The 16,991-nt window shown below is 42.4% G+C and overlaps 1 protein-coding gene across 2 annotated transcripts in view; it reads right to left on the bottom strand.

Moving 5' to 3' along the window:
- Positions 1–841, bottom strand: part of arhgef39 (Rho guanine nucleotide exchange factor (GEF) 39) — a 133,603-nt gene extending 132,762 nt beyond the window's left edge. For both annotated transcript variants that reach the window (XR_011666768.1, XM_071331537.1), the window contains exon 1: positions 724–841. The gene's annotated coding sequence lies outside the window, so the exon portion shown is untranslated. The remainder of the gene's footprint in view (positions 1–723) is intronic.
- Between the last annotated feature and the right edge of the window lie 16,150 nt (positions 842–16,991).

Here is a 16,991-nt window from a genome sequence, read left to right on the forward strand (position 1 = left end):
GGTACTCTATTCAAAGACCATGGCGGAAGTCGGCTCCCGTGTGGCTCAGTTGGTAGAGCATGGCGCTTGCAACGCCAGGGTTGTGGGTTCATTCCCCACGGGGGGACCAGGATGAATATGTATGAACTTTCCAATTTGTAAGTCGCTCTGGATAAGAGCGTCTGCTAAATGACTTAAATGTAAATGTAAAACAAGTGACGTAGGAGCAGGTGGAATGAGTTGGATTCTGTGTTCACACGTGTACAAGTGATTCCTTTTGATAAACACGACTTATCTGCATTCCAAATGAAAAGTAGTTGGAAAAAGGAGATGTGTTTCAGGACGATGCATCATTCTGCCTTGTTGACAACATAACCGAGCGGAGCAGATTACTGTTCAATTTGAGAAGGGCACTCCCTCCCTCACCACTTTTGCGCGTTCAAATGCGTCTTGCATGCGACGAAGTAACAAGTTGTGTAGTTTACAGGACAACTTTTCAAAAAAATAAAATAAAAAGTTTTAAAAAAAACATAACTGAAATGTTTCTCGACGTGAGCACCGCAAATAACGTTTAGCTTTAACAACAAACAATGAACGTAGCTAGCCCTGTTTTCTGCAAAGTTAAACGACAACGTCGAGGAAAGCAAAATGTTTACGGGTAGTGACTGGAATGTGACTCGACTTACACATTTACAGCGATATAACTGTTATACACTACATAAAATGTTGAAAAGCTTCACTAACCTGTCAACGTCTTCTTATCTGTTCAAAATTGAAATCCAGGCGCTCTTTTCGGGCTGCTGTTTCTTCCGGGTTGTCGAGCAACACTATTGGCTCCCGGTCCCCCAGGTGATATGATAGTGTCGAAACTGACCCGCCCAAACTAGTTTTCATTGGGAAGGCAAATAAAGCGTTTTAATGAAAATAAATCACTTTTACATGTGGAAACACAGAATCCTAACTCATTACCAGGGTTGCAGAGTAACTGATTACATGTAATCTGAGTACAACAAATGTAATCAGTTACATTTTAACAGAAAAATTGTATTGTAATCAGATTACAGATACTTTTGAAAAACTGGATGTTTACTTTTAAATTTAGAAAGGATGTTTGTGAGAGAAAAAAAACATTATGACACCTTTCTGTTTTTTTCAATGACATTCAATTCAGCATTGAAAAGAACGACGCAAGTTTAAGTCTGTTCCACCTGAGCGAATCTAACCACAAGGTAGAGACCACTATGATGACACACGATGTGTTTAATGGATCCTTTTTGTCTTCTAATGGCGCTTAAAGTGGAACTGATAGCGTTTTAATAACATGACATCTTGTTCAAATCTGTTCATATACACCCCCAGGAAGAATATGGTGCCTTTTTTTAAAAACATTTTCTGACAAGCGAGCGCTTAGATTTGGTCCTAAATTCATAGAATGTTTGGGAATTACATACAGTAAGTCATTTGGGAAAATTCTATAGCAATATAGAGTGGGAAAGCGGTCGTGTGTTTGGACAATTAATAGACACTACAGTAAATAAAACATCTGTTTCATCCAGGACCAGAGTCCACGCAGACCGGTGCACCAGTAGCCAATCAGAGCTACAGTAGACCTATATACAAATAATCCCTTTGGCACACAGGCCTGGCATCATTCCCTTTGAGCTTGACTGTGTGTTTACAAGAAGTAGCAACAGCACGACTTTAGATAATTAGAAAGCATTTGCCAAAAGCCACAAAATACACCTGAATGGATTTCTGCAAGTATGTCAATTCCACGGGAGTCCTCTTACATTTGGGAACTTTACAGTCCCGTTGATCAAACAACCATGACGAGGTAGGCTATCTCCCCCTCAGTTGCCTATGCACGTCAACAAGATCAACAGCTGATGTTATCCAGAGTGATATGAGCTAAAATCTAACGAGGGAATAGTAGATAAGACGTCTCAAACATTGTTCAGCTTGGAGTTGACCGTCAAAATTGCACTGATAAACTACGGGGAATAGTGGCCTGCTCGCCCTTCTGCAGCTTGCCTGCCAATGCGTGCCTTGTCCCAACCCACGTTTTGACAACCGAATGGGAACTTGCCTGCACATTTGACCGATGCCAAATACATTTGATTGACAACCAAGAGATACGCGAACTGTCGTTCAAGTTCAGCATAGCTAGCTAGCAACGTGATTCACACGTCTTTGCTAACTAACCAAATGACACCTGCATCTTTAGCTGTAGCCACAGGGAAAACGATATGAGGAGGAGAAATTCGGCCACTCGTCCAAATGACAACATCCTACCAGCAGCTAGCTAACGTTAGTCTCCATGGAGAGTAATCCAAAAGTAATCAGATTACGTTACGGAGTTTCGTTACTCATTACAATTTTGGACAGGTGACTAGTAACTGTAATGGATTACATTTAGAAAGTTACCCAACCCAATTTTGATTATTACTCTACGTGCTTAATCTAGCCTAGGCTACGTCACTTTGATATGAGACGATTTTGCGGTGGGCATTGAACGGGGTACCTGGCTCACGCCCGGGAGGCAACCTGGTTCCAAAATGAATTAAATCATTTTTCACCCTGTGTAAAATCCCACCCCCCCCCCCCCCCCCCCAGCACGGTAACCTGGGCCAGATAATCAATCCCCTCACTCTCTCTCCTTCCCCATCTGCTTAGTGGAAGTGTGAAGATATATGTGACAATCACAGTTCTCAATCTCCATGGTGATGCTAAATCCATACATTCACCTTGAAAAAATGCAACAATCAGATTCAGTAACCAGATGAAAAGTCAATAGCGGGGCTGAACGCAGTCCACAAGACTGAACAGTATAGTTTTCAATCTGAATCTGTCATTTGTAGGCCAACAACTGTAGTTGTGAAACCAAAATAACTAGTGATTATATAAATGTAAACATTATTTTAAAACGATTTAAATATAATACATAGAAATGTTGTGGGACTATAGTAGATGAATAATCTATATATTTTTTTTAGATTGAGTATTTATTGGGTCATTATGTTAGTATATTATGTATGTTTGTAATAGTGTGTTATATGTGAAAATGTGTTCGTATTATAAATTGTATTTTAATGTTTAAGGACTCTTGGAAGATTAGTCCAAATGGGGACTAAAATAAATCCAAATCAAATGATGCTAATCTTGGATCTTGTTAGAGCTGTAGTAATAAAATAAAATTATGCTAATCTTGGATCTTGTTAGTGCTGTAGTAATAAAATAAAAAAGTCTGTAAATTGAAACACACGCTGGTCTCTTCCTGCCCCATAGACTTAAATTATCAACAAGTGGGCATGTGCTCTTCTCTGCCAGTGAGTCTATCTATACTGGGGCATTCAGTCATCCCCTTGGTGATTGGCTACATCCTAGTAGGAAATGAAGGAAAGAGAGAAAAAAACTGTATCAGCACATTTCAACACTAATTATAAAACCGTGTTGGATATTAAGATGAAAGAGCCGCTCCACTAAATCAGTCTTAGGAACAGTTATAGCCTCAGCAGCTCCTGGAGAAGAAGGAACTGTCCCAAATGGACACTGATTCCCTATGTACTATATAGTGCTCTACTTACCCTATGGCCTCTGGTCAACAGTAGTGCACTGTAGCGAGAATAGAGTGCCATTTGGGACGAATATCCCCTGGCGGGAGCGTCAAATACCCTGTGCTCTAAATATATAAACACAGCGGGGGAGCTTGGACTCCGCCCACTGTAAGCGCTAACACTGACACCTAGTGTTGTCGGTGTGTCCGTCCGAGTTGTGCTGCTCGTCACAGTTACACAGGCAGTAGAATAGTGAATCGAGGAGGAGAGTGACTGAAACAGGAAATGATGCAGAATACATCCTATGCATTAACCTGAGTGCAGTGGGGCATCAAAAGCAAACTGTGTGTCAGGTAAGATGTAGACTTTGAGATAATCTGTGGTAACTTTGGTTTCTATATCTTCTAGAGATATCCTGTGGTAACTATGGTTTCTATATCTTCTAGAGATATCCTGTAGTAACTATGGTTTCTATATCTTCTAGAGATATCCTGTAGTAACTATGGTTTCTATGTCTTCTAGAGATATCCTGTGGTAACTATGGTTTCTATATCTTCTAGAGATATCCTGTAGTAACTATGGTTTCTATATCTTCTAGAGATATCCTGTGGTAACTATGGTTTCTATATCTTCTAGAGATATCCTGTGGTAACTATGGTTTCTATATCTTCTAGAGATATCCTGTAGTTACTATGGTTTCTATATCTTCTAGAGATATCCTGTAGTAACTATGGTTTCTATATCTTCTAGAGATATCCTGTAGTAACTATGGTTTCTATATCTTCTAGAGATATCATGTGGTAACTATGGTTTCTATATAATTGAATAGCTACAGACTGTGAACTGTCTCTCTCAGAGAGTATTGTTAAATGTATGAGGTAATGAAGACATAGTATCAGAATGGATTACATGTGTTGTAGGCTCTAACAGCCAGTAACGTTATGAACACAGTCAAGAAATACAACAAAACAACAACTGATGAGCCCCAAGTACTTCAACTCACAAACAGAATCTAAACTAGTTTATTAAAATCTGTCTCATATCAATTCTCCACACCCTGTCTGGGAGTAAGTTAGCCACGTAATATCAACATAATATGGAAGGTACTATCCATGTACTATCCATGTACTATCCAGGTAATATCTGTGTACTATCCATGTACTATCCATGTACTATCCAGGTAATATCTGTGTACTATCCATGTAACATCCAGGTACTATCCATGTACTATCCATGTACTATCCATGTACTATCCAGGTAATATCTGTGTACTATCCATGTAACATCCAGGTAATATATGTGTACTATCATGTAATATCCAGGTATTATCCGTGTACTATCTGTGTACTGTTCGTGTACTATCCAGGAAATATCCATGTACTATCCATGTACTATCCGGGGATATATCCAGGTACTATCCGTGTACTATCCAGGTAATATCCATGTACTATCTATGTAATATCCAGGTAATATCCATGTAATATCCATGTACTTTCCGTGTACTATTCATGCAATATCCATGTACTATCCAGGTAATATCCATGTAATATCCATGTATTATCCATGTACTATCCAGGTACTATCCGGGGATATATCCAGGTACTATCCAGGTACTATCCAGGTACTATCCGGGGATATATCCATGTACTATCCAGGTACTATCCAGGTACTATCCAGGTACTATCCGGGGATATATCAGGTACTATCCAGGTACTATCCGGGGATATATCCATGTACTATCCAGGTACTATCCAGGTACTATCCAGGTACTATCCGGGGATATATCAGGTACTATCCAGGTACTATCCGGGGATATATCCATGTACTATCCAGGTACTATCCGGGGATATATCCAGGTACTATCCAGGTACTATCCAGGTACTATCCGGGGATATATCCATGTACTATCCAGGTACTATCCAGGTACTATCCGGGGATATATCCAGGTACTATCCAGGTACTATCCGGGGATATATCCAGGTACTATCCAGGTACTATCCGGAGATATATCCAGGTACTATCCAGGTACTATCCGGGGATATATCCAGGTACTATCCATGTAATATCCAGGTACTATCCGGGGATATATCCAGGTACTATCCAGGTACTATCCAGGTACTATCCGGAGATATATCCATGTACTATCCAGGTACTATCCAGGGATATATCCAGGTACTATCCCGGTACTATCCGGGGATATATCCAGGTACTATCCATGTAATATCCAGGTACTATCCGGGGATATATCCAGGTACTATCCATGTAATATCCAGGTACTATCCGGGGATATATCCAGGTAATATCCAGGTACTATCCAGGTACTATCCGGGGATATATCCAGGTACTATCCAGGTACTATCCGGGGATATATCCAGGTACTTTTCAGGTACTATCCGGGGATATATCCAGGTACTATCCAGGTACTATCCGGGGATATATCCAGGTACTATCCAGGTACTATCCGGGGATATATCCATGTACTATCCAGGGATATATCCAGGTAATATCCAGGTACTATCCGGGGATATATCCAGGTACTATCCAGGTAATATCCAGGTACTATCCGGGGATATATCCAGGTACTATCCAGGTACTATCCGGGGATATATCCAGGTAATATCCAGGTACTATCCGGGGATATATCCAGGTACTATCCATGTAATATCCAGGTACTATCCGGGGATATATCCAGGTAATATCCAGGTACTATCCAGGTACTATCCGGGGATATATCCAGGTACTATCCAGGTACTATCCGGGGATATATCCAGGTACTATCCAGGTACTATCCGGGGATATATCCAGGTACTATCCAGGTACTATCCGGGGATATATCCAGGTACTATCCAGGTACTATCCGGGGATATATCCATGTACTATCCAGGTACTATCCAGGGATATATCCAGGTAATATCCAGGTACTATCCGGGGATATATCCAGGTACTATCCAGGTACTATCCAGGGATATATCCAGGTACTATCCAGGTACTATCCATGTAATATCCAGTTACTATCCGGGGATATATCCAGGTACTATCCATGTAATATCCAGGTACTATCCGGGGATATATCCAGGTACTATCCAGGTACTATCCAGGGATATATCCATGTAATATCCAGGTACTATCCGGGGATATATCCAGGTAATATCCAGGTACTAGAGAATAGGATTCTATTTGGCACACAACCTAAGTTTATTGTGTTTCCAGTTTCCAAGACATTTGATATTGTAATAATTGGAACCCCATACAGAAGCTGTGCAAATTAGGGTCTATTTAGCCTGGGGGGAGATATAACTATAAACGGTACGGACACCTCACAGACTAAGGGTCCTTTTTGTTTTTTTTACCTGAGGAAAGATAGAGAGGAAAAGTGATAGAATATGCGTCAATAATCTACTCCGGCGGTAGACGAGTAGAGGAGTAGCTAAGTCTCTCAAGGTTTTCCTGCTGATCTGTTGTACATTATTCATCTAGCAGAGAGCCAGAGGGCTCGTCATTGACCTCAGCACCTCGCAACAAAAACCCTTCATGGCATGCATACCAAATGGCACCCTATTCCCTACATAGCACACTGCTTTAGACCAGAGCCCTATTCCCTATATAGGGCACTACTTTAGACCAGAGCCCTATTCCCTATATAGTGCACTACTATAGACCAGGGCCATATTCCCTATATAGTACACTACTTTAGACCAGAGCCCTATTCCCTATATAGTGCACTACTATAGACCAGGGCCCTATTCCCTATATAGCACACTGCTTTTGACCAGAGCCCTATGGGTCTGTATGGGGGGGAGGGGCCCTAGTCAAAAGTAGTGCACTAAGTTAGGAATATGATCCCATTTGGGACGCATCCCATGAGATGAAAGAATGCAATGTTTTGTAATTCAACTTTTGAGTCCTGAAGTCACCCCCCCCCCCCTCCACATCCTTACTGCAATTCAATAGTTTGGGATCTTCAACTTCATGCATTATTCATGAAGGTATAGGAGGGGAAGGTTACTGCTACTTTAGCTTGGTTACTGTTGTCATGGAACCATACCGCCTGTCTGTAAGTCTTAACGACATATTATGGGATCAGTACGGTTACTGTTGTCATGGAACCATACCGCCTGTCTGTAAGTCTTAACGACATATTATGGGATCAGTACGGTTACTGTTGTCATGGAACCATACCGCCTGTCTGTAAGTCTTAACGACATATTATGGGATCAGTACGGTTACTGTTGTCATGGAACCATACTGCCTGTCTGTAAGTCTAACGACATATTATGGGATCAGTAAGGTTACTGTTGTCATGGAACCATACTGCCTGTCTGTAAGTCTAACGACATATTATGGGATCAGTACGGTTACTGTTGTCATGGAACCATACTGCCTGTCTGTAAGTCTAACGACATATTATGGGATCAGTACGGTTACTGTTGTCATGGAACCATACTGCCTGTCTGTAAGTCTAACGACATATTATGGGATCAGTACAGTTACTGTTGTCATGGAAACTTACTGCCTGTCTGTAAGTCTAACGACATGTTATGGGATCAGTACGGTTACTGTTGTCATGGAACCATACTGCCTGTCTGTAAGTCTTAACGACATATTATGGGATCAGTACGGTTACTGTTGTCATGGAACCATACCGCCTGTCTGTAAGTCTAATGACATATTATGGGATCAGTACGGTTACTGTTGTCATGGAACCATACCGCCTGTCTGTAAGTCTTAACGACATATTATGGGATCAGTACGGTTACTGTTGTCATGGAACCATACCGCCTGTCTGTAAGTCTTAACGACATATTATGGGATCAGTACGGTTACTGTTGTCATGGAACCATACCGCCTGTCTGTAAGTCTAACGACATATTATGGGATCAGTACGGTTACTGTTGTCATGGAACCATACCGCCTGTCTGTAAGTCTAACGACATATTATGGGATCAGTACGGTTACTGTTGTCATGGAACCATACTGCCTGTCTGTAAGTCTAACGACATATTATGGGATCAGTACGGTTACTGTTGTCATGGAAACATACTGCCTGTCTGTAAGTCTAACGACATATTATGGGATCAGTACGGTTACTGTTGTCATGGAACCATACTGCCTGTCTGTAAGTCTTAACAACATATTATGGGATCAGTACGGTTACTGTCGTCATGGAAACATACCGCCTGTCTGTAAGTCTAATGACATATTATGGGATCAGTACGGTTACTGTCGTCATGGAAACATACCGCCTGTCTGTCAGTCTAACGACATATTATGGGATCAGTACGGTTACTGTTGTCATGGAAACATACTGCCTGTCTGTAAGTCTAACGACATATTATGGGATCAGTACGGTTACTGTTGTCATGGAACCATACCGCCTGTCTGTAAGTCTAACGACATATTATGGGATCAGTACGGTTACTGTTGTCATGGAAACATACCGCCTGTCTGTAAGTCTAACGACATATTATGGGATCAGTACGGTTACTGTTGTCATGGAACCATACTGCCTGTCTGTAAGTCTTAACAACATATTATGGGATCAGTACGGTTACTGTTGTCATGGAAACATACTGCCTGTCTGTAAGTCTAACGACATATTATGGGATCAGTACGGTTACTGTTGTCATGGAACCATACCGCCTGTCTGTAAGTCTAACGACATATTATGGGATCAGTACCGTTACTGTTGTCATGGAACCATACTGCCTGTCTGTAAGTCTAATGACATATTATGGGATCAGTACGGTTACTGTTGTCATGGAAACATACTGCCTGTCTGTAAGTCTAATGACATATTATGGGATCAGTACGGTTACTGTTGTCATGGAACCATACCGCCTGTCTGTAAGTCTAACGACATATTATGGGATCAGTACGGTTACTGTTGTCATGGAACCATACTGCCTGTCTGTAAGTCTTAACGACATATTATGGGATCAGTACGGTTACTGTTGTCATGGAACCATACTGCCTGTCTGTAAGTCTTAACGACATATTATGGGATCAGTACGGTTACTGTTGTCATGGAACCATACTGCCTGTCTGTAAGTCTAACGACATATTATGGGATCAGTACGGTTACTGTTGTCATGGAACCATACCGCCTGTCTGTAAGTCTAATGACATATTATGGGATCAGTACGGTTACTGTTGTCATGGAACCATACTGCCTGTCTGTAAGTCTTAACGACATATTATGGGATCAGTACGGTTACTTTTGTCATGGAAACATACTGCCTGTCTGTAAGTCTTAACGACATATTATGGGATCAGTACGGTTACTGTCTTTATGGAACCATGACGACAGTCTTAACGACATATTATGGGATCAGTTTGGCTGTAATGTTTTTTAACAGTGACATCAAAACAAATACACGGTCTGGTCGGAGTGAAACCTCTTCAGCAAATATGGGAAAACAAATCACCCTCTTTCCAGCCAGTACCTGCCACTTAGTGAGGGGTTATTGATGTAGAATACAATTATCTAGCACCGGTGAAAGGGCCAAAGGCTTCATTTGGGTTTTTAGACGAATCAAGAGGCCAAGCCACTTCAGTTTAACTTAAGAGCTGCGTTTGACAATGTTTTAGTCCAGTAGTAACGGCGTGGGCGGTGGCGTCGAGTGTCGACACTCGTTCCTAAGAGCCGTTAATAAGGCTCTGTGCTTTTATAATGTACATCATTGTATCATTTAGAATTAGTGTTCATTAGTGTTAATTGTATAATGTGTTCTTCAGGGGGAAATGCAGCAACCGCTTCAACGGGCGTCTCTTTGGGGTTGTGGGGCTCTCCAGACAGTCTCCAAATGGCATCCTATTCCCTACATAGTGCACTACCTTTTGACCTGAGCCCTGAGTTCATTATATAGGTAATAGGGAGCCAGTTAGGACAGAGTCATGCGGAAGCCAACCCCTTTTTTAGCTTGTAATTGCAGATATTTATACTTTAACCTTTAAGTCTGATCTATTATCTCCTCTTAACTCATTATGGGGCAGCGGTACATACTAACTCTCCTCAGAGTAAATACTTTTAATTGTGGAGGTCACAGGAGAGGCAGTCGAAAGATTAAGTCACAGAATGGAAATGGAATGTTTTGGTGTACATCACAAATGGTTCCCTATTCCCTATATATAGTGCACTACTTTAGACCAGAGCCCTATTCCCTATATATAGTGCACTACTTTAGACCAGAGCCCTATTCCCTATATAGTGAACTACTTTAGACCAGAGCCCTATTCCCTATATAGTGCCCTACTTTAGACCAGAGCCCTATTCCCTATATATAGTGCACTACTTTAGACCAGAGCCCTATTCCCTATATAGTGCCCTACTTTAGACCAGAGCCCTATTCCCTATATAGTGCCCTACTTTAGACCAGAGCCCTATTCCCTATATAGTGCACTACTTTAGACCAGAGCCCTATTCCCTATATAGTGCACTACTATAGACCAGAGCCCTATTCCCTATATAGTGCACTACTTTAGACCAGAGCCCTATTCCCTTTATATAGTGCACTACTTTAGACCAGAGCCCTATTCCCTATATAGTGCACAACTTTAGACCAGAGCCCTATTCCCTATATAGTGCACTACTTTAGACCAGAGCCCTATTCCCTATATAGTGCACTACTATAGACCAGAGCCCTATTCCCTATATAGTGCACTACTATAGACCAGAGCCCTATTCCCTATATAGTACACTACTATAGACCAGAGCCCTATTCTCTATATAGTGCACTACTATAGACCAGAGCCCTATTCCCTATATAGTGCACTACTATAAACCAGAGCCCTATTCCCTGGGGATCCCAGTCTATTGTAACAGTGGTACAGTATCAGACCCCTGGGGATCCCAGTCTATTGTAACAGTGGTACGGTATCAGACCCCAGTCTATTGTAACAGTGGTACGGTATCAGATCCCAGTCTATTGTAACAGTGGTACGGTATCAGACCCCTGGGGATCCCAGTCTATTGTAACAGTGGTACGGTATCAGATCCCAGTCTATTGTAACAGTGGTACAGTATCAGACCCCTGGGGATCCAGTCTATTGTAACAGTGGTACAGTATCAGACCCCTGGGGATCCCAGTCTATTGTAACAGTGGTACAGTATCAGACCCCAGTCTATTGTAACAGTGGTACGGTATCAGATCCCTGGGGATCCCAGTCTATTGTAACAGTGGTACAGTATCAGACCCCTGGGGATCCCAGTCTATTGTAACAGTGGTACAGTATCAGACCCCTGGGGATCCCAGTCTATTGTAACAGTGGTACAGTATCAGACCCCTGGGGATCCCAGTCTATTGTAACAGTGGTACAGTATCAGACCCCTGGGGATCCAGTCTATTGTAACAGTGGTACAGTATCAGATCCCAGTCTATTGTAACAGTGGTACGGTATCAGACCCCTGGGGATCCCAGTCTATTGTAACAGTGGTACAGTATCAGACCCCTGGGGATCCCAGTCTATTGTAACAGTGGTACAGTATCATACCCCTGGGGATCCAGTCTATTGTAACAGTGGTACAGTATCAGACCCCTGGGGATCCCAGTCTATTGTAACAGTGGTACAGTATCAGACCCCTGGGGATCCCAGTCTATTGTAACAGTGGTACGGTATCAGACCCCTGGGGATCCCAGTCTATTGTAACAGTGGTACGGTATCAGATCCCAGTCTATTGTAACAGTGGTACGGTATCAGACCCCTGGGGATCCCAGTCTATTGTAACAGTGGTACAGTATCAGATCCCAGTCTATTGTAACAGTGGTACGGTATCAGACCCCTGGGGATCCCAGTCTATTGTAACAGTGGTATGGTATCAGATCCCAGTCTATTGTAACAGTGGTACGGTATCAGATCCCAGTCTATTGTAACAGTGGTACGGTATCAGATCCCAGTCTATTGTAACAGTGGTACGGTATCAGATCCCAGTCTATTGTAACAGTGGTACAGTATCAGACCCCTGGGGATCCCAGTCTATTGTAACAGTGGTACAGTATCAGACCCCTGGGGATCCCAGTCTATTGTAACAGTGGTACGGTATCAGATCCCAGTCTATTGTAACAGTGGTACGGTATCAGATCCCAGTCTATTGTAACAGTGGTACGGTATCAGATCCCAGTCTATTGTAACAGTGGTACAGTATCAGACCCCTGGGGATCCCAGTCTATTGTAACAGTGGTACGGTATCAGATCCCAGTCTATTGTAACTGTGGTACGGTATCAGACCCCTGGGGATCCCAGTCTATTGTAACAGTGGTACAGTATCAGACCCCTGGGGATCCCAGTCTATTGTAACAGTGGTACAGTATCAGACCCCTGGGGACCCCAGTCTATGGTAACAGTGGTACAGTATCAGACCCCAGTCTATTGTAACTGTGGTACGGTATCAGACCCCTGGGGATCCCAGTCTATTGTAACAGTGGTACAGTATCAGATCCCTGGGGATCCCAGTCTATTGTAACAGTGGTACAGTATCAGACCCCTGGGGATCCCAGTCTATTGTAACAGTGGTACGGTATCAGACCCCTGGGGATCCCAGTCTATTGTAACAGTGGTACAGTATCAGATCCCAGTCTATTGTAACAGTGGTACGGTATCAGACCCCTGGGGATCCCAGTCTATTGTAACAGTGGTACAGTATCAGACCCCTGGGGATCCCAGTCTATTGTAACAGTGGTACGGTATCAGACCCCTGGGGATCCCAGTCTATTGTAACAGTGGTACAGTATCAGATCCCAGTCTATTGTAACAGTGGTACAGTATCAGATCCCAGTCTATTGTAACAGTGGTACAGTATCAGATCCCAGTCTATTGTAACAGTGGTACAGTATCAGATCCCAGTCTATTGTAACAGTGGTACGGTATCAGATCCCAGTCTATTGTAACAGACTAACAAACTTTTTGCTTTATTTTATTTCATTATAATGTTTTTTTCTTTCTCTAGAGATGTTTTGTCTTTTACTTCAAAGTAAATCTATTTTCATTATTGTGATGCGTTATGAGGAGGTGTGTGTGTGTGTGTGTGTGTGTGTGTGTGTGTGTGTGTGTGTGTGTGTGTGTGTGTGTGTGTGTGTGTGTGTGTGTGTGTGTGTGTGTGTGTGTGTGTGTGTGTGTGTGTGTGTGTGTGTGTGTGTGTGTGTGTTCGTGTGCGTGTGTGTGTGTGTGTTCGTGTGCTCTTCCTAATGTGTCTATAGTAATTACTATGATTCTCCTTCTCCTTCAAAACGAACGTCGTAGCTCAACTTAACAATCGCCAATTACATTATTGCAAATGATGCTTGAAGGCAGAGAACTTTGGCCTCCCTATAATTTCAGCACCAGGATATTTCTCCTGAATACAGAATAGCTATTTCCATTTGTGTTGTTTGTCAGTAGAAAGAAACGAATGGTCTTGTAAAGAAAACCAAGATGTCTTAAAGATAATCTCGTCAGTTACCGTCCGGGTCCCACTTCAAACAAACCACCATGACCCTTGTTGCCATGACCCGTGTTGCCATGACCCTTGTTGCCATGACCCTTGTTGCCATGAACCTTGTTGCCATGACCCTTGTTGCCATGACCCTTGTCCAATCATCTATATGTACTTTTCTTATAAATTGTTTGTGAGAAATCTATGAAAAGATTTTAAGTGTGACCAACAGGTGTAATCAAACCTCTCTGATGATTGGTTGGAGCCTGATTTGTAAAAGAGCTGCAGGTCATTTTGCTTTACATAGTACCTGTCAAATTACAAAAACGACATGATCTTGAACTGAATGAAATAGTTACTAGTAAGTTTAAATAGTAATGAATCATGCTACTAATGTTTTACCTAGAGAGTCAGCCATATCACACAGAACACCATGTGACCTCCAGACCTCTCCTCTCTATAGACTGTAACTCTGTGTTTGAGGTCATCGTGATGTCACCAGACCTCTCCTCTCTCTCTAGACTGTAACTCTGTGTCTGAGGTCATCGTGATGTCACCAGACCTCTCCTCTCTCTCTAGACTGTAACTCTGTGTCTGAGGTCATCGTGATGTCACCAGACCTCTCCTCTCTCTCTAGACTGTAACTCTGTATCTGAGGTCATCGTGATGTCACCAGACCTCTCCTCTCTCTCTAGACTGTAACTCTGTGTCTGAGGTCATCGTGATGTCACCAGACCTCTCCTCTCTCTCTAGACTGTAACTCTGTGTCTGAGGTCATCGTGATGTCACCAGACCTCTCCTCTCTCTCTAGACTGTAACTCTGTGTCTGAGGTCATCGTGATGTCACCAGACCTCTCCTCTCTCTCTAGACTGTAACTCTGTGTCTGAGGTCATCGTGATGTCACCACACTTCTCCACGTCTTATGACGTCAAGGACACATCTCATCCATTATGAGGTCAAGGAAACGTCTCATCCATTATGAGGTCAAGGAAACATCTCATCCATTATGAGGTCAAGGAAACGTCTCATCCATTATGAGGTCAAGGGAACATCTCATCCATTATGAGGTCAAGGAAACGTCTCATCCATTATGAGGTCAAGGGAACATCTCATCCATTATGAGGTCAAGGAAACGTCTCATCCATTATGAGGTCAAGGAATCATCTCATCCATTATGAGGTCAAGGGAACATCTCATCCATTATGAGGTCAAGGAATCATCTCATCCATTATGAGGTCAAGGAAACGTCTCATCCATTATGAGGTCAAGGAAACGTCTCATCCATTATGAGGTCAAGGACACATCTCATCCATTATGAGGTCAAGGAAACGTCTCATCCATTATGAGGTCAAGGAAACGTCTCATCCATTATGAGGTCAAGGACACATCTCATCCATTATGAGGTCAAGGAAACGTCTCATCCATTATGAGGTCAAGGAAACGTCTCATCCATTATGAGGTCAAGGACACATCTCATCCATTATGAGGTCAAGTAAACGTCTCATCCATTATGAGGTCAAGGAAACGTCTCATCCATTATGAGGTCAAGGAAACATCTCATCCATTATGAGGTCAAGGAAACGTCTCATCCATTATGAGGTCAAGGAAACGTCTCATCCATTATGAGGTCAAGGAAACGTCTCATCCATTATGAGGTCAAGGACACATCTCATCCATTATGAGGTCAAGGAAACGTCTCATCCATTATGAGGTCAAGGAAACATCTCATCCATTATGAGGTCAAGGAAACGTCTCATCCATTATGAGGTCAAGGAAACGTCTCATCCATTATGAGGTCAAGGAAACGTCTCATCCATTATGATGTCAAGGAACATCTCATCCATTATGAGGTCAAGGAAACGTCTCATCCATTATGAGGTCAAGGAAACATCTCATCCATTATGAGGTCAAGGAAACATCTCATCCATTATGAGGTCAAGGAAACGTCTCATCCATTATGAGGTCAAGGAAACGTCTCATCCATTATGAGGTCAAGGAAACGTCTCATCCATTATGAGGTCAAGGAAACGTCTCATCCATTATGAGGTCAAGGAAACGTCTCATCCATTATGAGGTCAAGGACACATCTCATCCATTATGAGGTCAAGGAATCATCTCATCCATTATGAGGTCAAGGAAACGTCTCATCCATTATGAGGTCAAGGACACATCTCATCCATTATGAGGTCAAGGAAACGTCTCATCCATTATGAGGTCAAGGAAACATCTCATCCATTATGAGGTCAAGGAAACGTCTCATCCATTATGAGGTCAAGGAAACGTCTCATCCATTATGAGGTCAAGGAAACGTCTCATCCATTATGAGGTCAAGGACACATCTCATCCATTATGAGGTCAAGGAAACATCTCATCCATTATGAGGTCAAGGACACATCTCATCCATTATGAGGTCAAGGAAACGTCTCATCCATTATGAGGTCAAGGAAACGTCTCATCCATTATGAGGTCAAGGAAACATCTCATCCATTATGAGGTCAAGGAAACGTCTCATCCATTATGAGGTCAAGGAAACACCTCATCCATTATGAGGTCAAGGAAACGTCTCATCCATTATGAGGTCAAGGAAACGTCTCATCCATTATGAGGTCAAGGACACATCTCATCCATTATGAGGTCATGGAAACGTCTCATCCATTATGAGGTCAAGGACACATCTCATCCATTATGAGGTCATGGAAACGTCTCATCCATTATGAGGTCAAGGACACATCTCATCCATTATGAGGTCATGGAAACGTCTCATCCATTATGAGGTCAAGGAAACGTCTCATCCATTATGAGGTCAAGGACACATCTCATCCATTATGAGGTCAAGGAAACGTCTCATCCATTATGAGGTCAAGGACACATCTCATCCATTATGAGGTCAAGGAATCATCTCATCCATTATGAGGTCAAGGAAACATCTCATCCATTATGAGGTCAAGGAAACGTCTCATCCATTATGAGGTCAAGGACACATCTCATCCATTATGAGGTCAAGGAAACGTCTCATCCATTATGAGGTCAAGGAAACGTCTCATCCATT

The sequence above is a fragment of the Salvelinus alpinus genome, chromosome 11, assembly GCF_045679555.1.
Source record: "Salvelinus alpinus chromosome 11, SLU_Salpinus.1, whole genome shotgun sequence".
Lineage (NCBI taxonomy): Eukaryota > Metazoa > Chordata > Actinopteri > Salmoniformes > Salmonidae > Salvelinus > Salvelinus alpinus.